The 20,582-nt window shown below is 39.2% G+C and overlaps 1 protein-coding gene across 8 annotated transcripts in view; it reads left to right on the forward strand.

Annotated features, from left to right (window-relative positions):
• Positions 1–20,582, forward strand: part of LOC121286930 (extracellular sulfatase Sulf-2-like) — a 369,814-nt gene that overhangs the window by 78,711 nt on the left and 270,521 nt on the right. For 6 of the 8 annotated variants that reach the window (XM_041204225.1, XM_041204227.1, XM_041204232.1 and 3 more), the window contains exon 2: positions 1,750–1,845. The gene's annotated coding sequence lies outside the window, so the exon portion shown is untranslated. Of the gene's footprint in view, positions 1–1,749; positions 1,846–9,405; positions 9,607–20,582 lie in introns of all 8 variants that reach the window. The other 2 variants (XM_041204226.1, XM_041204230.1) reach the window with 1 other exon arrangement.

The following is a 20,582-nucleotide window of genomic DNA, read 5'->3' on the forward strand; positions in this document are numbered from 1 at the left end:
GTTTCAAATGGAATTATAATAGACATCTGCATAACTTAATTTCCCTTCTAAAGTGCCCCATAAAATGTCGCATATTGTTTTGAAATCAGAAATTGTGTCCTGGTGCCAATGTTAAAGATTCTGGCGATTTTGAGTGCTTATTTGGGCCACGTACATCAAGCTCCTGACGTCGAAAAGTTTTATCCTGTGTCATGATATCACTGCCTGTGACAGACAACAAAAATTGTTTTCAGCACAATTCTGAACAAAAGCTGGGTTGCAGATTTCTTGAAAATAGTTTTAGGGTAAGTCAACTGAAAACCAACAAAGAGTATTGATTTCTTTTTGTGCCAGTTTGTCACAGAAAGAGTTTGTAGTATAATAGTTCATGAAGAGCTTTAGCAATTTCACAGCTATTTGGTTTTCCATGCAGTATAAAAATTGCATGAAAAACGTTGAGTACAGGATTCCAGAATCTATTGTGAATATAGCTTCACTCATTCATTCCTTTTTAGAATCAACATTTTATTGGTAAATGTATCTTTTTACAGTTCATGTTTAAGAGATTCTCCTTCTGTTCCATGTTCTCAGTGATAAGTGATAGCTGCCATTTTAGCTCATTTTGATCTCTAACATGCACATTTTTCTATCTAGTCTGTGCACTTATGCAGGCAGCAGAGATTTATTCGAAAATGACTGACTAATCGTGTTTCTCTGCAGCATTGGTACTTGCACTTTTGACAGCTTTCATTTATCAAAAGAAGTGCTTACAGATCTAGGTTGTTAGTCTGCGAGTTGTTAGCTATTGACAGTTTTCATTCCTTTACAGTTTAAAATAAATTAAAACCTTTTATGGTACTCATCCTAATGCATTATAAAGCATAGCTGACCGTGAAGATCTTATAGTGTGTGGAAGCAAGAGGCGTCAGTTAAAATGGTCTGTCATATGAATGGAAAAAATGTCTGGAATGGTCCATCCTTGGTGAAACATATTTATTCTTTTGGGTGTGTGGTTTCAGATTGTACATAATAGGTAAGCTTTGAAATGAATTATTATTGTGTCTTATGCTATTTTTCCAGAAAGGTATAAAACATCAGTCCTTAGAATTGTGCAATTACTCAATCTGCCCAAAAATAAATTATATTTAGTGATGAAGTGAAAGAAAATGTATTTTTTTGCTTGTGTTTATGTTGTTTATTCTTAGCCTCATCCCATATTCTTAAAATGGTATTCCTCTGCCACCTGCCTAAGTTTCTTATCACCATAGGGCTGATGCAGTGAATGTGGCAATAATGGAGGTGAGGTCACTTAACTCTTGTGTTCCTTCACAAATTGGAGTAGCTGACCATGTCCAATTCTTTATAGGTGGCCTTTGGATGGGAATGCAGTTAGTCCTGAATTGACCTTTAGCTTTCTATCAATTCTGCCCTATACCTGGTCACTTTTACTTTATTTTACATCAGGTTTGCAAATTAGACTTTTTTTCTATCAGTGCATTCTAATTCATTTTCCATGCCGAAAGATGGAATTCTCTGTGGTACTAATTTAGGGGCTAACATATTTTTCCTGCACGAGTTATGTTAACACATGAATCCTTACTTGGGAGAATCACGTTGTAGTTTGTTAATCTAACAGTGTGGTAACCAAAATTTGACTATCAATTAGGCTAATGGAATATAACCTATTGAATAAGCAAAGATTGGTCCCTTCTCTTTTACAATTGATCTCTTGCAGAGTACTGGAATCTGACTTCATATATGTTGTTGTAGGTGGACACGCATCTTTTATGCCACATGAAAACTAAGCTGTGACCAGTTCCATCACCCCATGTTCCCCACTCAACGTTCAAAATACTGAAGCTGAAGGTAAGAAACATATAACGAGAGAAGGCATGTGTGTCTAGTCACCGTATCTTGTGAACAGAATAAAAAAAATGAAAGAGGATTTATTAGAATGAAAGTTTTGATTGACTCATGCTGAGTACAATGTTAATTCCATCAAATAACCGATCTGCTAATTTCAGCACCTACACTGTTGGAAGCACTGTGTGTAGGCCAAATACTTTTTCACAGAATAACATGAGAAAGTTAGAGGGTGACTTGCACCTGGCCTGTTCCAGCAAGGAAAATATTGTGAAATACGTGTAAGCTGCTTACCCAACCCTTATGCTCCTGCTATTAACTTATAGTCTAGGGAAACTTGGGGGTTGCACACAAACCACAGGAAGCTTCCTTTCCATATTAAAGTCTACATTCTTAATTGACTTTATTGTTTTGATTTTCTGTGAAAGTCAGGTGCTTTCAAAAATCAGTTTGGAAAATCAGTAGAAATTTCTTTTTAGTATTTTTAGAATATTGAACATCTATGGCTCTGGCCTCTGGATTCCTCTTCTGAAACCATCTTGCTCCACTACTGCGCTCATCGCCTTCAAAAACCTGTAAGAAACTTAGCCTTAACTGTACTTTTAGTATACCACCTCCCCTTTTTTGCCTACACAAATCTCTAATTCAAATTCACAAGTCGTGAATACAGATTCACAAAATATTAAAATTGTTGCACAATTCACTGAAATTGGAGAAAGGGACTAATAAGGCCAAAAAAAGCAAACCAAGAACTGGGGCTTATTTCCAGAGGAATAGAATTGAAAAGTGGGGAAGTTGTGTTACACTTGGATGGATTATTGGTTAGACCACTCTCTGAAAACTTTGCATAGTTCTAGTCTCCATATTTTAAAAAGAATGTGGAGGCATTGGGGAATGTGCAAAAAGGATTCGCAAGGATAATAGAAGAACAGAAAGCTCAGGTCTGTCCTCTAGACAAAATGCTTAGGGGTGATCTCATAAGGACTTTTAAGGTAATGGAATGGTTTGATAAGTGTAGATATAGAAAAGATATTTCCACTTTAGAGACAAAGCCTAGAGACCATAAACAAAAGAGAGTCGTCAATAAATCCAATAAGGAATTCAGGAGAAATATTTTAATTGTAAGAATGTGGAATGCATTATCACAAGTAGTAGTTGAAGCAAATAGGAAAAGCTGGGAAAGCATATGTGGGATAAAGGAGTAGAAGTGTATGCTGATAGAGTTAGGTGAATGGAGCTATGTAGAGGCACATTGTATAAACACCAGGAAAAACTCAATATTTTTGGTGTGCCATTGTACATGCTCGAAGACTTTCTTCCACAGGACGGGGAATCCTGTCTCTTGGGGAATTAAGGAATATGGGGAGCAGGCAGGAAAGTGGAGTTCAGACAGAGGATCAGCCATGATCATATTGAATGGCAGAGCAGGCTCAAGGGGCCATATGATCAATGCCTGTGCTTATTTCTTATGTTCCTACTCAGAATATTTGAACTGCAAATTTGAGAAGTAATTACGGTGATATTTACTGGAATGGCCTGAACCTTTAGGTTCTAGTCAGTGTGTTTATATAGCCAACAATAATTTGCCACCTGGGAGTAAAGATATAAAGTGACTGCTGCAAGATTTTGAAAGCTCCCATTCAAATTTTGTAATAGTAAATCACCACTGTGGTTAACCAAATCATCAGTTTGATTGAAGAAGGCCTTTCAGCCTACTTGACCAGCCCTTGACTCAGTCATCAATTCTGACACCTGTTTTAACTGGCGAATCATCCTATGTAGTAAGAAATGTTTTCTAATAGCTGTTGTAAACTTGCACTTTACCTACCCACACAAAATGAGTTAAAATACAGTAATCTTACTACTTTCCAGGAACAATTTTCTTAAAGCTGAGCTGCTGAAATTTTAATTGCCCTGGTTTTCAGTGGCTCCTGTATTCCTGTGTCGTTTTGAAGCAGGGAAGATGAAGAATGGATGGATAGCAATGAGGTTCATTTGCACCAAACAAAGTCTCCCAACACAAACTATTATCTATGGGCCTGTGTTTAAATTCTCAACCACAACCACCTGGAACTTTCATCATAACCTGTATTCACACTCTAAGATTCACTAAGAAAGTAGTGTTTGAATTATGTCATAAACTGCAAGCTGACCTGCAAAGCAGTGCCAGTCAATGATGCCAGCAACTTCTATGTTACAGCTCACTCTGAGCTACCATAAGGCAAATCTGCAGTGCCCTGATATATTAAGCAGGCCACTGATGTTCTATTCAGAGGTCAAACAACTTCGCTATGGGAAAAAAGCATCAGAATGAGCGGGATGTTGCAATCCTTCAGGGTGATGTGACCCACAAAACACAAAGGACCAAGGCACACAGGTAGCCAAGCTAAACAATGACTCCATGTTAAAGGGACATGGGTGCTAATTGGTAAAAGGCAAGTTCAGAATTTATGTCAGGAAACACCTGTGCTTAATATCTGGATTGGCTTTCTGGCTGAGGTTGTGAAGCAGAAAGTCTAGAGCTATTTAGAAGGCAGTTAATTATGCATTTCTACAGAAGGATGCATTAGATAGGCAGAATTCCCTTCATTTTTTAAAATCTTTACTGTTTGGGAAACAATAAACCTCTGTAATGGTTCCCTTCATTTAATCCATCATCATCTTAAAAGTCGGTGGAGAGAACCTTGGAGATTCAAACCCAAGGGCTCCATAGCAGCAATGTGAGCACTTAGAAAAAATATACTCTGCAAAGGACTCTAGCCATCGGGTGCTCTGATGCATGTGTGCCTAGAGTTGTAAAGTGTTCCATGGTGGACTTCAGGTCAGTGGTTATACATAGCTAAAAACTGTGTTGCTCCACGTATGGCACCAAACTTTTCAGGATGTGTTTCATACTCAACTGAAAGATATGTATATATAAAAACAAAAAACTACGGATGCTGGAAATCCAAAACAAAAACAGAATTACCTGGAAAAACTCAGCAGGTCTGGCAGCATCGGCGGAGAAGAAAAGAGTTGATGTTTCGAGTCCTCATGACCCTTCGACAGAACTCAAGTTGTATAAGTTGTATAAGTTAAAGTTATCAGAGCAGATTGTCCAACCTTCATAGAACCAGCTGATGTTTGACATATTGTTTGAACTGTTGATGGAAAATCTTGAGTGATTCGATCCACCAGGTTTTCTGGCAAAATTGAAAATTTGTCCTGACCATGCAGAATTGTACAGTGCAGTAATGATTTACATTGTAAACATTCAAATGACTGTAAGTTTGTCAGATTGCTTTATACAAACAGCTGTCCAAATGTAATGGGATGTAAGATGCATATTTTGCTAATCTACTTAGTATAAATTATTGGTGGGGAGCCTTGCCTTGGCTGATCCTTCTTAACTAATAAATTATAAATTTGATACCAATCTTTCTCAGGGACAAATGTTACCACTCCCTTACAGGGACATACCCCCAGGGTAATCTTCCTGACCCCACAACAGTATCTCTATTGTTCTCTGTAACTGGATATTGCTACTGTTTGTTATAATTAAACATATTATTTCAAAATTCCTCAACAATGTTTGCAAAACCATAAATTGGTCCCTTTTTTACATTGCTTTAGTGCCTAAAGCTGAAAGTTTCCCATCATTATGTTTTAAACATTGAAAACCCATCAAGCATGCCCCTTTCAAACAGCTGTGAAACTTGCATGTTCTTATTCCACTCATAAACTATGAATTCTGGGAAAGACAAAAAGATCTATGGAAATAAAAAATTATGGCCAATTCAGGATAAACTCTGCTGAATTCATCTTGAGTTCCCTAAGGCAACTGAGCAAGGCAAAGCTTCCCAGTAGCTTTCCACTAAGGTAAGTTGAACAAACCCTGGGAGATGCATGGATGTCAGCCATGTGCTACTCAAATGGGGGAGAAGTGCATACTGCAAAGTTACATGACCATTGTGGAACATTGATTTCATTACTTGTAAATTAAGTTTACGAAATAGCTCTCTGTAACAATTCAGTGGTTTAAAAAAAGTTTTAATAGTTGCAATCAGAGTCAAGTGTTTCCAAATTAATAGTTCATTTCAGAATGAAACACTGTTTTGGCTCTTTTACAGATCTTAATCCCAAACTTGGAAGACCACTTGTAATGTGATGCCGCCTTGTTATATCCTGTCATTTTTGTGAATTTATGGATTTTACTTTTGATTAATGTCAAATTGTGAGGTCTTGTGAGGTGGTCACCAATTGGGCACTAGATTGAGACCAACCAAATGCATTTCCTGTAGAACCCTCAGAATGAGAAGAGAGCAACTGTATTCACATCATTGTGAGCTGGGGTTAAGTGCATATGTGATGAGAGGAGTCCACTTCACCTTACCTGGATTATTTTAAAGGACTAGAATTCCTCTCCCTTGTTTCACAAAGCTCTCCTCATTTTCTGTTATGAAAGAGAAGGGAAGAGCTGAGAACTAAAATTCCAAACTAATTCAATGTAAATACTCTTGGCACAGGTTTTCATTTATGTATTCCACCACAAAACTTGTTAAGGCCCGAAAATGTTCGTGAGGATCACAATCCGTGATTAAACTGTACCTGTTGCTTCCAATCAGACAGCGCACAAGCTTTGGGCTGTCTATTCACTTACATAATCATTAAGTGTGCCATTGAGTGGCGGCGCACCCAAGCAAGGGATAACAAAATTGAGAGAGCCTAGCACAAATTCAAGCCAGCCTTTGTGACTTAAAGTTAGCTCGTACCTCTTAAAGGGTAGGTGCATTTTGAACGGAGAGGATGCTGGAAATGAGTTTGACCTGGGCAAGACACAAGAATGGCACAACGAGGTTCTCCGACATGGAACTGGAGTCCTCAGTAAAGGAGTTAGATGGGGAAAGAGAGGTCCTCTAACCATTCTGAAGGCAGTGTGGGCGGACAGCTGTCACAGTCAATGCTATCAGTGTAGCCTGAGGGGCTGAATACAGTGATGCAAGGAGTTCAATGACCTTACATGAGTGGTCATCCTCAAATGCCATATGCCACCAACTGCATCGCAAGCCTCACGCTCTGTTTACTGTACACTGCTCCCCACCACCACCACCCCTCCCCCACCACTAACCTAACAACAATCTCTACCAATCATGAATAGCACCTAACATTCATACCTTCTTCTCTCCCTCACACAACTGCTACTGTTACAGGCCTCACAACCACATCTCCCGGATTGCACACGCTATCAGTTATTGAATCATGGGAGCCACATCACATTGCACTATACTTACTGACATACTTCACTCTCCTACAAAGCAAGGTAATCCACAATCACAGGAATGCACCTAATGATGTGGGACAGGCACAGCTGCATGCCCTCGCACCTATGCAGGAGACTGCTCACCATGAATAAGGTTGTTATCAGCCATAGGGCTGAAAGCATCAACAATCATGCCTAATTCTCCTCCTCACATACAATTTCCACTACACCCACAGCCTTTTCTGATATACAAGTTGCAGGTGTATAAGATGCACCTCTTGCTTTTCCCCCTCCCCTCGCCACAACCCTACCCTTGTGCCTTTCTGCTTTCAGACACCCAAGAGTTGCAACCTGGCCAGGCAATGGTGCAGGAGCATGAAATGGAAAAGGCAGTGGAGACTGTTGATGAAGAAACATCAACTCACATTCGCAGCCCCCAGCTCAGACATTGACACTGTGCATAATTGAGGGGATAGCTTAGAGGCAGGATCTGCATACAGGTAGCAGTGGCTTGCAGCCAGGGCAGAGGGAAAAGGTAAGCTCCAGTGTCAACTCACTGGAGGGTGAGATCATTTATGACTTCTTCTCTAGATGACTCAGATAAGGGCTTCACTGGGGTGGCATACAGAAAAAGACAGAAATGTTTGGTGTATTGACAAGCCTGCCAGAAAAAAATTGTCATCACTGTTGAGCATGGTTGAGTCTGGTACCAACATTGCCCATGGTTTTGCGTAGAACCTGGAGCCAATGCTTGTTGTTGCCAGCCTGTAAGACTGCTTTCACCCATATTGAGATGGTTCAGTCTGGTGCCAGAACTGCTAGAGGGCATCCTGCAAGGACATCTGCAGTCTCCACAACTGAAAGCTAGCAGCCTTTCACCAGCCATGCTGCAAACACAGGGGTCAGAGCACTAGGACAGATAAAGGCACAGGGAAGACGGGCACCAAGGGAATGCAGAATTGTGATGAATTGACTTTTATATGCAACGTGCCATGATTTAATTTATAAATTTGGTTTGGAATGTTTATTTTGAGGTGGCTTTTATTTCAGCATTGTGGCAAGCAGATGCTGTGATGGTCAATGACAAAGTGAAGGTATGGTATGGGACTGTTGTTGAAGGGGTTTTGGGGCTGACTTTACTGGTAGGTGGTCGATGCATCAGCCACAGTCAGGCTGCTCAGAAGAGGATTGTGCTGGTTGTCTCCTTCCTTCCTCCTCTTCCTCCTCCCCAGCTTCTTGTCTTATATGTAGCAAAGGCTGCGGCCTCAAGATGGTGAGGTGTGCAGGGTAGAGAAGACCATAATGAATTGTGACATGCATGTATGAATGTTCACATTAAGAGAAGGCAGTAGCTGATTGCTCCATTCAAAATTGGTGCCTCTAGAGTCAAGCAGCATTACACACTGCCTGACGTCACTACTCCTGCCTACTCCTCATCTCCCAGCACCCACACCAATGGCCTACCCAAAATGGCGTCCATTGCGACCAGCAGCAGAATTGTGCATGCCTGATCCAAATGCCATTTTGGACCCAAAGCAACACCTGTACTGCTGAAAGTGTGGGTGCTGTGCAACTGAGTTTTGGAACACCATTGCTTGTTTTTATTGTAAAAAGAAGCACACCTGGACACCGTTTAGTGATTCAGAATGTGATCTTACAGATGTTTACCTAATGTTTTGAACAGACTGTGTGCAGCTGTACTTGGATTGAATGGCTCATTAGCTTAAACAGTATTGTGCCGATGGGATTAAGCATGGATTCGCCATTGTGCTCCACTTTGCAGTAGAGATGTTTCTTATTGCCTTTGTAACTGGAATAAAATGTGGCTTCATTGATTCCTAAAATACATGGCTTACAATTTTGACAAGGAATATTATTGAATATTTTCGCTTTCCCATTCATAGTTTTAAACAGTGTGTTCAACAAACTGGAATCTTCAGTGTAGCATGTAATCCATGTGATTTATATAAAGATTGAATGTATATGATATTTCTGCTTTCCAATTGCAGATTTCCTTTTTCTCGAGTGGACTATTTTGATACAAACCTCTCATCTTGCCAACTCTGTTTTGTTAAAAAAAAATGATGTCACTGTCCATAGCATCAATAATTATTGTAATACCTAAATGAGTTATTGACCTTAGACTAGTTTTAATGTTCACAATTCATGTTGATAAAGGAGTAGATCCACTAGAGTTTTAGGTAGTGATGGCTATAATGTCTGCTGTATGTATGATCTGTGAATGCTGGGTGAGGACAGGGTTTGACATAGTTATTATTTCGCCTGTGGTAAAATAACCCTCCCTGTGCCTTTATCTGTCCTAGTGCTCTGACCCCTGTGTTTGCAGCATGGCTGGTGAAAGGCTGCTAGCTTTCAGTTGTGGAGACTGCAGATGTCCTTGCAGGATGCCCCCTAGCAGTTCTGGCACCAGATTGAACCATCTCAACATGGGTGAAAGCAGTCTTACTGGCTGGCAACAACAAGCATTGGCTCCAGGTTCTACTCAAAACCATGGACAACGTTGGGTGAGGTTTCAGAAGGGAATATGAACCTGTGCAATTGTACTCCAATAAGATACATAGAGATACATAGAAGTTACAATACAAAAAACAGGTCATTGACCCCAACCAGTCCATGTTGGTGTTTATCCTCAGCGTAAGCAAATTACACTCAGGAAGAAAGACTTGAATGTATGTACAGTCTTCAACAACCTCCTTTTCCAAAAGTGCTTTCCAGCCAATAAAGTACTTCTTTTAAAAATAGTGACTGTTGTAGTGCGTGAAATGCAGCAATCAGCTAGTGGATAACAAACTCCCACAAACAGAAACATGATAATGACCAGTACATAGTAAACATGTTTTTTTTTATTATAATGTTTACTGAGGGGCAACTATTATCCAGGACACACAGGTTACCTCCTTTGTTCTTCTTTGAAATAGTGCCATGGGTTTTTTACACCCACTTGAGAGGACAGATGGGACCTTAATTTGTCAATTTATCTGAAAGATGGCATCTCCAACAGCGTAGTGCTCTGTCTGCACTGCACTGGACTCACAGCCTAGATTTGTGTGCTTCAGTCTCATAACCTTCTGATCCAGAGAATGTTACCAACTAAGCCATGGCTGACACAATTTCTCCATCCCATATTCCTTAACACTTTTTATTCAATCCACTTATTCAATCCAATCTAATCTTGCATCTTTATGATGTCTGACACAATGTGGCAATGAATTCCAAAGCCTCACAACTCTGAAGATGTTTTTCCTGCTATCAGTTCTAACTCTCTTGCATTTCATCTTGTATTAAATCTTGTATCTATGGACTCCTCTTCAGGATCTCTGGAAACAATCTGCTTCTTGTCCAGCATATTGTAATTTTATGTAATGCTATCACATTTCTCCATAACCAGTATTGTTTTAATTTTAAAAATGTTTATCTTTATTTGCTCACACTAGACAACATTCTGCATCGTACCCTCTCTAAACCCTGTTACTACCAGGTGAGGAAGAGTCTTTACTCTCTCTCATTTGACCACAACAGGTTATTTTTTGTGTGAAAAGGACATCATTACCAATTCAGTGAGTACATAACTGTTTACGTACTGTGTTCATAGAAGAACCAATTGGACAGGTTTTCCTCAGTTTAACAAACAAAAGAGGTTAGCTTTATTATTATCTAAGTAAAATAATAAAATACGCACCAACTTTCTCTCTCTCTCTCACATGTGCATATGCACATGCACACGCACACACGCATGCTCACTCTCAAAGTGCATGCGTACTCTGGGAGTTCACATATGCACAACTACAGGTAATCGAGTGGGGAAGGATAGGTTGGCCAAATTATCATCCATTTAAAAAAAAGCAGAGTGTGCAACTGACTTGGTTGGCTTCATTGAAGGGTTTAAGGGCTGCAGGAGATTACAGAGCGGTAGGGCAATGGACAGATTTGAACACTGAGAATTTAAAAATACAAGCGTCTGGAGACCAGAACCCAATGTAGGTCAGAGAGCTTTGGGGTGGTAAGTGAATGAGACTTGGTGTGACTTAGAGTATGGGCAGCAATTTTAGGTGCATTAAGTTTATGAAAGGTGTAAGATTGGAAGCCATTCAGGAGACCATGTGAATGATTGAGTCTAGAGATGATGAGAGTTTCAGTGCCTGTGTCAAAACTGAACTTGATAGTTTGTTAATAAAAACAGAAAATGTTGGAATTACAGAGCAGGACAGGCATTTACCTGTGAAAAGTTTTTTGTTAGGCAAGATTATTGATAGTATTGGAACCAAGATGTGTAGATAGAGTCAAGATATAGCTCAGCCAAAATCTAATTGAATAGCAAAATGGCATGAGGAGTGGGTTGAATGGTCCACTGCTGTCCCTTTCTCCCTATGAATCATGGACAAAATGATATTTTTTCAATCTGTTTCTCAACCCAAGTAGCTTGTGTATATTGGGATTTATTTGACATAGTAGAACGTCTTAAATATTTGGGTTTACATGTATTCATAGTGACTCTGGGAATTTTTAAATATTTGAAGAAAGATAGTTGTAGGTAACAAACAACTAAGCTCCACTGGAGACAGCTTCCTGGCATCAGTTCCAGAAGAACCAACTACAGCCAAGGGAGAAGCTAACTCAGGTTACCTATGAGTGGAAAGTTAGCATGGCAGTATGATTGAAAACTTTATGTACAAGCTGAATAACACCGATATCAAGGATATTAATCCTACCACCTATAATTGTTTTATGCCTGAGTGACTTTAATAAAGACAAGTAAAAAAAAATACTTGTGTTGCCTCTGAAATCTGATTTTCAAATCAGACTAAATAGCTTTAGCAGTTAGTAGCACGAGATAATCCTTTAAGTTACCCTGTTGTTACACGCACACCAAATCTCCACCTGGGGGAAAAGTAGTTTAAAATGAATATTTTCAATAACTGAGGTACAAGCAACTGTGAAATGCTTTGGGACATTCTGAGGTCATGAAAAGTGCCATATAAAAGCTACTTACATCATTACAAGGATGAGTTTGAACACAACAGGCATGAAGGAGAGTAAGGTTATCAATGTCACGATAGGAAGTTATTATAATTAGGTATCACCTGAAAATGATGACAAATGCAACATAGAGATTATAACAGTGGGTTATTGTGAATACCTTATTTCAGATCATTTTGCGTTTAATTATATGGAAATCTGATTTATATTTAAGGCCTCTTAATGCCCAAAATCTCTGGTACTTCAAAGTCCTCATAAGAGCATAGCTGTTCATGTGTGAACGTTTGCATTTGTGTTTTCCATTTTATGGATGAGTTTCATGATTACAGTTCTATATACTCCTAGTTCTTCTATGTCTAAGTATTTTCTGAGAAGATTGAAAAAATACTGCTGCATCTGAATTAGTTAGGTTGACCTTGTTCAGTGGACATTAAATTCATTTCCCTTCATACTCCAAAAAAAAGTAATTTGAACGTGTGCTTGTCCCTAGATGCTGGCTGAATATGGCAGTCTGTCCTGAAATCGGTCAGCATTAATGCCCTTCCATTTAAGAGAAGGTTGGAACTTTTGATTGGGCTCATATTTCAGGTTGAAATTAAACTGTGTCCAAGTAGGTAATTTATCACCTATTCACACCAACCCTTTGTATAAACCCTGGGGTAGGACAAATGCTGAACGCGCTTTTCAGTACTCTCCTTTCATAGAGGTACATTTCTAAAGGTACTCAAATTGACTACATGAGAAACATTTATTGAAATACAGAACACGCTTGTGTCAAATGAAATTGACCTCATGAAAATTTGTATTTCCTTTACACTATTCAAACTTCACAGATCAGTCATGGAAATCCACATTTTTTAAAATAAATTTTTTAATTATGTGCTTTACTTCAGGAGGTAAGAAACACATGAATGGAGTAGGAATCCTAGTAAACATATAGGAGATCAGTTCAAGGTTACTAGCCAATCTGAGTGATCATGATTAAGATCAAAGGAAAGCCCTTTGATCTAATTGTCATACAAGTTTAATACCATGACACAAGATCATAATCAGTAGGAATTCACCATAAAATGCCTTTATTTCCTGAAGTGTAATGATCAACTGGTCTGGAAATTGGAATGGGTGACTTAAATGCTACAATTGATGAACATCAGGAATGCATGTCAATCAACAGATCTTGGATCTAGAAATGAAGATGGAGACAGACTGAAACAGTTTTGTCAAGAAAATTATCTTAAGCAACCAAAAAAAAACTGTACACTAGAAGTTCAAACAATGTGTATAGGAATCAAATAGACTTTATGATGGTGAACCGACGTTTTAGAAATAGTATAAAGAACATTCATATGTGTCCCCGTGCACAGATAAATTCAGATCATTGTCTCCTTGTGGCAAAAATTAAATTGAAAGTACCAACAAAAAAAAATTAGACCTTGACATAACAGGAGAGGCATTCACTCTTAAAAGCATAAAACAAGCATGAATGTCTCCAGATTGAGGAATCAGAATAAACCGAGGTCTCAGAGCAAGGAATAGAAAGCAAACGGCAAAACATGAAAGACAGTATACAACATGCTGCTAATGAAATATTACCAAAACAGAAAAGAAAGAGAGACGAGGAGTGGATGACAGATGAGATACTAATAATGATGATAGAAAGGGGAAAATAAAAGAAACACAACTGAATATGATGAAATTGAAAATAAAATAAATAATGCATGTAGGCATGCTAAGAAGAAATGGTATAATGAGACGTGTGATGATGTCTTGGAGCTGGAAAAAAACTCACAATGAGTTATGCACGAGAAGGTGAAATTTTTGACAAAAAGGGATAACAACAGATAGTGGGTGCATAAAAGATGAAGATGGTAAAATATTTTTCATAAGGGATGCAGTAGCAAAAAGAAGGACAGAATATATAAGTAAATTGTACGATGATCTAAATTAAGGAAGTCTTCAAGAGACAGAGGTAAATGATGGACTAAACATTAATGATATCAGAGTTAAAGAAAGCTTTGAAATTGCTGAGTACAGAAAAATTCCAGGCATAGATGAAGTTACAACAGAACATCTAAAAGTTCTTGGAGAAACAGAATTAGAAGTGATAACAGAACTTTGTGATCAAATATGTATTAAAGGATACATTTCAAGTGACTTCAGACATCCATTGTTCATGAAATTACCTAAGAAACCTAAAGCAATGAATGGAGTGCAATCATTTAGAACTGCAAGTTTAATGAGTTATCTCGTTAAAGTGATCTTAAAAATCATAATAGACAGAAATAATAACACCTTTGAAGCAGGAGTTGAAGAAACACACTCTGGGTTTAGACCTGGAGTAGGAACAAGAGAGGGAGCGTTTAACCAAAGGACAATCTTCGATTAATATCGAGAAGTAAATGAGAGTATTTACATATATTTCATAGACAATGAAGAAAACATTAGGTTGTGTTTATCACCAAAAGTTAATAGAAGTGTTGCTGAAATGTGACATTGACAACAAAGATATGAGATTTATCCAGAGTCTACACTGAGACCCAATAACGACAATCAGACATGCTTCAAGTGAAGAGAGGAGTACAACAAGGCTGTGCACTCACCAAAATTATTCAATCTGTACATGACAAATATTCAGAGAATTAGATGTACTTCTAGGGATAAAAATTGGAGTCAAGAACATAACAAACATGTGATTCGCTGACAATGCAGCAATACTTGCAGAATTAAAGAAGGCCCAACAGAATATCGTAGATCAAGTAAAATCCAGAAGTTTAGAATATAGATTCAGTATGAACACCAAATCGACAAAAATAATGATAGTTAGAAGGAATACATTAGAAGAAACTAGAGTGAAGATAGAAGTGGATGGTATCACACTGGAACAAGTAGATAAGTTTGTCTCTTTAAGACAAATGATAACAGAAGATTGCAGATGTGATGTAGAAGTTAGAAGAAGGATAGAGGTAGCCAGAAGTAATTTTGTGAAGATGATGCGTGTGTTAACAACAAGAAAACTCAAGTTTCTAACAAGGAAAAGAACTCTTAAGATGCTATATTCTATTCACTTCCCCGTATGCCTCAGAAACCTGGACAATAGGTTAAGACTTATGGAAGAAGATAGAGGTCTTGAAATGTGGATGCTAAGACATATACTGAAAATTCCATCTGTAGACCATAATACAAATGCAGAAGTACTTGAAATAACAAGAGTGAAAAGAACTCTGACAGGTGGTATCCAAAAAAGAAAATGTCAGTATTTCGGCCATTTGATCAGTGCTAAAAGAAACTACAGAGATCTCTTCTTGAGAGAAAAGTGGAGGGCAGCAGAAAGAAGGATCGACCTATGTGTAGTTGGATGATGTATGTCACAAAGCAGTTGCAGACGAGTTACATTGGATTTGTGAGGATGGTGCAAGACATACCATGACAGCAGATCTCCTGATAGGAGTAGCTACAAGCAGCAGTAGTTTCAATTCTGGGTATATTAACATGGAAAAATGCTTCAGTGTTCTTGTGCAATTGTCAGTTTCCTGTATTCCCAAATTAAACTAAAATGTTTTAGTTTGTGCAAAAGTTCTACATGACCTCAAGATTGATCTGATTTAGAACCACATTAAAAAATATATATAATCCAGTTTATTGAATCCTACTTTCATATCCAAACTAAACTCTGTTCCTCATGTTAAGGATCCAGACTTATCTTGTCATTGGTCAAAGGCTGGGTCAAACTATGAGTCCTGATAGGCCCCAGGAGATTCTGTGCATGTGTGGACCCGGAGCAGGCTGAGCATGCGCAGCACAGTGTTTGGAGTTCTTCAGACCCAGGACCAGTGCCTTTGCATGAAAAATAAAATGATGCAAAGCCCCTGATCAGGGGACCCAGGAGCGGGACACCATATGAGAAGAGTCCCAGATAGGGGACAGGGAGAGGACCGAAAGAGGAAACCCAGAGAGAGGGGACAGGGAGAGTTCCCAGAGAGAGAACTGGAGAAGGAGTCACCAGGAGGAGACCAGTGGGAAGAGGAGCAAAGAAAGAGGCTCCAAGCTGTAGAAGGATTGGCAGACTTCAAGCAATGAGGGCTTGGGAGATATCTTGGAGATCTGAGAAGACAGCAGAAGGTTGGTGATCCTATGTTGTGGATCATTGGGGCAAAGGTAACTATTTGGAGCAGTAGTGTTCTCACAGTGGCTGAAGAGCTGAAGTTATGCTTGTGAGTTGATGCTAGAGTGCTGAATTGGGGACCAAGGGGAACGAAGTCTTGCTAGTTGATATTGAAACCCAGCGAGGTGAACAGTCATTGAGGTATTCTGAGTTAGGGTGACTCTTGGAGGGAATTTAGAGGTTAGATCTTTAAAGGTGTAGACTGGAATCCCTTGTATGAAAGATAGAGTTTCAACAAGATTGGTTGAGTCAGTGTTGCTGAGAAATCCGTGGGATATGTCTTGGTTGTGTTTGCCATTTATTATGCAGTGTGGTGTGTTTGACAAGCTTGTCTGTAATTCACATGTACCTCATTTTGATCCTGAATATTAGAGTTGAAGATAGATATTGTAAGTTGTTTTATCTTTCTGACCTTTATATAGTAAAGTTGATTATGTTGGTTCAAAAACTGTGGAATCCCGTGGCTTTTTTCTGTTAGCAAGTTTTATGGATATCAAATTTTGTCTACTTCAAACAAAGTTACTGGTCATTAACTGGATCATAACAAAAAATTGGGGCTCTGGTCCAGGATCAAAACACTCTGTGGTGTATATATACCGTAAAATAATTTCTACTTATATTGCACCCCTTCCTGTAAAGGATCTTGGGAAGATTATGTTTTCAATTTCACTCCAAATTAATTAAATATAATGGTTGCAAAATTTAGCTTCATAGCACATGGAGTTTTGGCTGGTGTTGGTGTAGAAACAAAATGGTATCTGCGCCACTTCGATGCCATTTTGGTGAGAGCATTAGTGCAAGCATTTGAGCATCAGAAGTATGAAGAGTAGGAAGATCATGATCAGTCACCATCCATTGTTGACTGTCATTTTGTCTTGCCATTTTGAACCCCTGCCTCTTTTGTTAATCCTCTTGCTTAAACATGCACAACTAAATGTGTATTCAGCAGGAAGGATGTCCCATTGGAGCTATTTAAAGGCTTCAGTAACAGCTTGCAGGTTAGTTGTTTATTACTTTCCACTGGTGCTGCTTGAGTTTGTGGAGTACTGGGTGTTTAGAAGAGTTGCTTAAAATTGGTGACGAATACAGGGATTGATGCTGCAGATAGAAAAGGCATTGGTTGCTACTGCAATGTCCCGCACTTTACCACCCCTCCATTAGAGACCATCACAGCATCCTCATGATCAAACTCCTGAACTAAAAACCACCACAAAACAATCAATTCATACCAACTTAATGCAACATATCATCCACTAATCTTTACAAAACTAAACTAATCACCCTTGTGCATTCCCTTGGCGCCTGTCTTGCAGATTCCTTGGCCTAGATAGAGTGGATGAGAAGGACCTATTTCTCATAGCAGACAGGTCATTAACCAGACGATGTAGCTTTAAAATTATTGGTGGGAGGATTAGAGGGAAGTTGAAGGAAAACTTTCTCATCCAAAAGGTGATGAGGGTCTGGAACTCACTGCCTGCAAGAGTGGCAGATGCAGAAACCCTCATAGCATGTATAAAAAAAATAGTTAGATATGCATTTGAAGTGCTGTAACCTGCAGCACTTTGGACTAAATGATGGAAAGTGAAATTAGGCAAGATAACCTTTTCAACTAGCACAGAAATGCTGGGGCTGGGGCGTTGGCTTCCTTTCTGTGCTGTAAATCTGCTATGAATAGAGCCAAGCGAGGGGCTAGTGGTGCAGTTGATGATGCATTCACTGAATTTCCTCAGGGCTAGACAGCTGCCATTGGCTGCAGTAGTTACCTGCTCCCACTGACCTCTGTATCTGTTTGGAGGGCCTCCTGGCGTTTGGAGAGGAGAAGATCACTCTGCTGTGCACCTCCTACACCGAGGCCTCCAGTGTTGCATCAGAGAACATTGGGATTGCTCTCTGGCCTGTTGCACCCTTTATGCATGATCTTCCAGATCTTTAACTCTTCTGTAACTAGTCATTGCCCCTACTGGAACCAGAAACTGTACAAATTAAACTGCAGAGTCCCCTTCCTCCAGGTAGTAAATTGTTCTTGAAGATTTTAAAAATGGAGGACTTTTTGTTTTTTTCCCTCATTTTACTCTCTCCCGTAATCCAATCTTTCTTTCCCTTTATGTAACTTTCTGTAAAACCTAACAAAATTGTCCAATATTTAGTTTAAACTGTGTTTAGAAATAAAATTGAGGAGACATAAAACAAACATTTCAGTTCACTGACAGCTGTGGCGTGGTTTGAGCATTCTCGTTGCCCAGTCAGAAGTTTTTAGTTTCAAGTCCTACTCCAGGGATCAAGGGCAAATTCTAGGCTGACACTCATGCAGGAACGAGGAACTGCATCTCATCATTGCAAAGGTACTTGTGTTGTTAAGTACCAACTTAATGTTCTGTGCAGGGTTAAAATCAGCAATTATTGTCCAAATACAATAAATTCTTTAAACTCACGGGGAGATTTACGGTGAGCTGCTATTTTTCATCATGTGGCTGAGCGGCCACATTTGCAATTTACAGGTATCTTCCTTGCGACCAGTTGCTGGATGATTTTCACATTAATAACAGCATGTGCATTAAACTTCTTGTTATTTTGATGGCAAAATCTAGTCTGCTCCCAATACTACTCCATAAGTCATGTATGTCTATGTGCCCCAATGCCATTTCTCTCAAAATCAGCCATTCTAGGATTCAATACATGTATCTCCTAGACTGTGTACCTCAGCTACCTTGTGTCCAACCTGTCAGAACTATCAAGGGAGATGCAATTTTTGCACTGCTTAAAGGGTAGCATTGATGTGAAAGGTTTTCCCTAAGCTATAAGAATTAACTTAAATGTTTGCTACGTTGCCTGTTACAAAGTTCATTGATGTTTAGTTTTGGCATGGAAGAAAGCTGATATGATTTTCAAAGTAGATACTCCAATGGGGAGAAAAGGCCAAGAGCTCAATTTCATACCGAGGTGTGGTGACAGTTGCTTTTGATATTTCAAGTGAACAGTTGGACCATATAATTAAAATGTGTAGAGTGTCAAGTTTCCCAATATTTTGAAAGTATAAGTGGTGTCATATCCTGTTACCGATGGCCAAAAAAGCAATGCCACTAGCAACAGCTTAATTTTTCACTTTGGATTTAATTTCTTGCCAAGATCTAAATGTGAATAGTAGGGAACTAACACAGGATTCATTTCTTATGAATTATAGTAATCAATGTGTACAAGGGAACAATTTGCTCACACCTGGAGCTATGTGGTCAATGCCTGCCTGCCTTGCATGTGGCAGCTAAAAGATGGTCATTTGAAGTGGCATAATTTGGTGGGGTAAGGTTTCATTAAACTGTGAGTTTTTGGTCTTGGTTGAATCATTTGCAGGATGCACAAGGAGCCATCATAAAGGCATATATGAGGCACTCCCTAGAGCAAAGAATGAGAGAATCCGATTACAATCAACACCGAGCATTAAATACTTTATATTGGTTGTTTACTCTCTCTGATACATTTTTGAAAGAGAAAAAAATAAGCTGGGAAAACAGAGGAAGCTGCCACTTCCCTTGGAGTTGATAGTGTCTGCATCAGGTTTTGGGCCTAACATACATTTAAGAACAGGCCAAACTCCATACTCTTGATACACGTGGCAACACTGGTGTTAGCTTAGTGGAGAGGGACATTAGGCCACTGACCAAACACACATTGACCTTGTGAATTTCCTGGGATCAGCTTAATTACAATATTTGGGTTGGCTGCCAGTAAATTTCCTGATTTTAATTGCAACTTGCCACTGGAGGGACAAGAAATGGCATACTGCTGCAAGATTTTTACAGCTGCTACATTTTAAAGTGCCATCAATCTTCAAGAGACCTTGATTTTGAAACAAGTGCAAGGTCATTCAAAAGGGTAGTGAGAGCAGTCACTGGCTGGCATGCCACCAGATTTTCTCCTGCCAAATGGATGTCTTTCTGCCGAAGATGGGGCATGGGAGAAATGTGCTGTTTGGGAGGTTGGGAAGGATGCAAGTTGTGTGACTGCCCAGACACTGTACGGAGTGCTAATCCGGAAACCCAGTTAGCGAAGGATGACACCAGAGCTAATCTTTACTCAGCCTTGTAATATCTCACTCTGTAAATAAATATAAGCATAACCTTCCATCTAAACCACACCACAGTTTCAGTACGTGTCTCTTTACATATGCTCATGTGACACATCAGTTAAAGTCCTCCACCTGTGTTTAATTAAACACAATCGATATCCAATTAGAATAGTGGAAGCTCTGTTTAGCAGTTAAGCCCACCTTTTTTTTATTCATAAATGGGATGTGGGCCTTGCTGTCTAGGCCAGCATTTATTGCCCATCCCTATTTGCCCTTGA

This window comes from Carcharodon carcharias, chromosome 14 (assembly GCF_017639515.1).
Source record: "Carcharodon carcharias isolate sCarCar2 chromosome 14, sCarCar2.pri, whole genome shotgun sequence".
In the NCBI taxonomy this organism is placed as follows: domain Eukaryota; kingdom Metazoa; phylum Chordata; class Chondrichthyes; order Lamniformes; family Lamnidae; genus Carcharodon; species Carcharodon carcharias.